The 3,595-nt window shown below is 42.4% G+C and overlaps 1 non-coding gene across 1 annotated transcript; it reads left to right on the top strand.

Moving 5' to 3' along the window:
* Positions 1 to 390: 390 nt before the first annotated feature.
* On the top strand, positions 391 to 497 carry LOC115802171 (U6 spliceosomal RNA). Its single transcript, XR_004022571.1, has one exon. It is a non-coding gene; the product is annotated as a U6 spliceosomal RNA (small nuclear RNA).
* Positions 498 to 3,595: the final 3,098 nt, after the last annotated feature.

Raw genomic sequence — 3,595 nt, 5'->3', positions numbered from 1 at the left:
AATCTAGAATTATCACTAGTCCATGTACACTGGCACATAGGTTCCCAGCATTGTGCTATGAGGAATTAGATAAGAGACTGGCTCCTTTTCCAGGGACACTATAAGACAGTAGGAAGATGGGACAGATACAGAGCTAAGGGAACATCTAAGTGTTAAGTGGTTGATAATAAAATCTACAGACACTTAGTAGTTATAATTTCCATTTACAAAGTGTTTCCTCTGTGCCAGGCACCATGCTAAGGATGTCATCAATCCTAACTACAACCCACAAGTGCACAGGTGTGGGGAGACAGTATGTCCAGCCTCTGCTACCAGCCATAGGACTTTTGAGCATTGATGATCCTCTCTTTGTTTCCATTTCCTCATCTATGAAATAAGAATCATCAGGGAGTGCTTGCTTCGGCAGCACATATACTAAAATTGGAACGATACGGAAGAGATTAGCATGGCCCCTGCACAAGGATGACACACAAATTCGTGAAGTGTTCCATGTTTTTTCCTTGTACGTACCAGTGAGTTTTTACATTTTTAACAAATTAAAAAGTCAAGTAATCATTGAGATGCTGGATTATTTTCACTCCAGTATATTAGCCTTTTTCCATATGTCTATAAATTCAAAGATTCAGTATTAAATTAAAAATCATTTTTTATTCAGAAAAAAAAAAGAATCATCATGGAGAAACTTACCTTATAGAGTTGATATTACATGAAAAAATGTAAGTATCGTGCTTGAAACAGTGCCTGATGTGGAGTCAATGGCCTATGAATATTAGGTTTTATGACTCTGAGGTTCTGAGAGGTTAAATAACTTGCCAACATTCACTCAATAAATTTAGATCAGGATGAGAATTCAAACTCAAACCTGACTGATCCCAAGACCCGCAGATCTTAACCACTCCAGCATAATGGTAGTTCAGCGAGCAGTAAATCATTATGGATTGGCGTGAAAAGGAGGAAGATTTACAGAGAATGTGAGAGCATCTGAAGGATGGAGAAGAAATTATTGTAAAACAAATAGAGACTCTTGGCTTTGATGGAGGAAGATCTCTTAAGTTAACAAAATGTCCCTCTTTACCAAATCCCACCTCTGGGTTTTCTTTCTTGCCAGCCAGACTCACCCTCCTTCCACTGAAGAAGACATAGCAGCTGAAATACCCACCACTAAAGATGTTCTGAAGGTCAAAAACGTTCCCTGCCCCTCCATGAATCTCTAGTACCCTGGGTCTTGGTTTCTTTGACTCTATTTTACTTAAAAATTTTTTTTCTGATTATATGCATATATATTTATTGAAGTATAATTGATTTATAATATTGTGTTAGTTTCAGGTGTATATCATAGCGATTTTTTTTCAGATTTCTTTTGCTCTATTTTAGATTTTACTTGTTAATGTGCATGTGACTTTAAGAAAGAAAATTTGACATGCTAGCACTTAATTATGTAAATACTTTATTTAAGTTAGAACAGTATTTATCAATGTGCAAGGAAGTGTGTACTACCTCTATTCTTCTTGGGATAACTGGGATCCTTTCAAAGTTAAGGGAATAGAGTGACTGTATGTACATGTATATGTGTATCAATTTCTATATCTATATATCTGAATCTATATGTATATTGAAATATAATGGTAGTTTGGGAAGCACTCTTTAGCACCATGAGTTACAGGAGACTAGTTAGCAGGAGTTTAATCTTTGTAGTTCACCGAGTGTCTAATTATAGTTCACATTTCTAATCTTAGGCTCACCTACAATGATGGGCTCCCTCTCCTTTTCCTTCTCTATCCTCAAGTTCTGGAGTCTTTAACAGACTGTGTGGGAGAGGATGACTGGTAATACACAGAGGACTAGGGACATGGTGAAGGGGAGGCGAGGGAAGCAGGCATGAGCAAGGTCAAGGGACCATGGGAGAGAGTGCAGGCATGGGGCAGGCTATGGGTAGGCACTTGGTGCACCTGGAGCAGGGCAGAGGACAGCCACTCCTGTGAGCTCAGGGGCACCTAAATAGACTTGGGAAGCCACTCCACAAAGCACGTTATTCCCTGGTTCTGCATGGAGAGTGTTATTTGCATCTGAGGCAGAGAAGCAACTAAACCTGTTTGGGATTCCCAGTCCGTGTTGGATACTTTTTGGTTGTTCCCTCCCCAATTACCAGCCGTCAGCTGGATTCCACCAATAATGAAGCCTGGGTCATCAAGACCGACCTAAATGGACCCCTCTAACCCATTGACCATAAGGCCATGTGGCCCCTCCTGCTACGGTAAGGGGCGTAGGTCTAAGTGAAATGTGCACTATGCATTTCTCCCTCCTCACCCAGCACAATCTTAGACCTCTAGAACATTTTCCTACCTTGCAAAATGGCCCTGAAGTGCATTTGACAATCTTGTAGTGATTACATTTTATTTCTGATCTCTGTTATGCCTTTGTTCAAGGTTTCATCATCTCTTACCTGCACCACTGCAATAAACACCTTATTAATCTTTATGTCTTCCCCTCTACTTTGTAACTGATGCTAGAATTGTCTTTCTCAATCACACATCTACAATCATCATTGTCACCGGCTTTTTTGGGTATGCTTTGACTTCTTTTTTCCCCCCAATGAAATGTAATATGGAATGTTACATAAAACATTGAAGCAGACCTGCCCTGTGGAAGTGGGTTTGGGTGCAGGCAGAGTCCTTGCACGCTCAGCCTGTCTCATCACGTCTTTTGCCCCCTTAACCTTGACCAGTCCCGGTCCTCTCAGTGGCATCCACAGGATCCTTTAGAACCCATTTGGAGCACGAGCGTCCTAAAGCATATGGCCCAGCTTCTCCAGCCTCCTCCTGAGTTCTCCTTCTGTGTAGCTTCAACTCCAGAGCACTTACCGTGCTCTCCACCTTTGCACAGGTTGCCTCTTCTGTCTGGAATGCTCTCCTCCTCTTCTCTATCCAATGATCTCCTCTGATGCTTTGAGAAGGAGCACAGATGTCACCTCCTCTTAGAACCATCCGCAACATCCCTGGGGAGAGTTGGTCACCCTCTGTGTCCGTTGCTCTCCCTGCCCATCTCTAATTTACCATTTGCTACATTGTTTTACAATGTTTTTTATTTTTATTTAAAAATTTTTTTGGCTGCATTGGGTCTTCGTTGCTGCGCATGGGCTTTCTCTAGTTGCGGCTAGCAGGGCTACTCTCTTCGTTGCGGTGCATGGGCTTCTCATTGCGGTGGCTTCTCTTGCTGCGGAGCACAGGCTCTAGGTGTGTGGGCTTCAGTAGTTGTGGCGCTCGGGTTCATGTTGCTCCGCAGCATGTGGGATCTTCCCGACCAGGGATCAAACCTGTGTCCCCTGCACTGGCAGGCGGATCCTTAACCACTGCGCCACCAGGGAAGTCCTTACAATTTTTAATTTGCATCTGTATCATCCCTCACTCAGCTATCGGAAAGGCCGTGTCTTATAGTGTATGTTCCCTCATGTCTGTTCCTGTCTCTTAGGCCAGTGCTTGTCCTTGGCAGGTTGTAAATGATCATCGTTGATTAACTGGGAAAAATTAGTGCACTGAGCCCAAGTCAGAATCAAAGAGTATCTTGAGTCACTGATAATTTAGCAAATTTGGTGAAA

Source organism: Delphinapterus leucas, chromosome 8, assembly GCF_059928025.1.
Source record: "Delphinapterus leucas isolate spDelLeu-1000000601 "Yukka" chromosome 8, BTC_Dleu_Yukka2, whole genome shotgun sequence".
NCBI lineage: Eukaryota > Metazoa > Chordata > Mammalia > Artiodactyla > Monodontidae > Delphinapterus > Delphinapterus leucas.
This window is presented reverse-complemented; position numbering and strand designations above follow the sequence as displayed.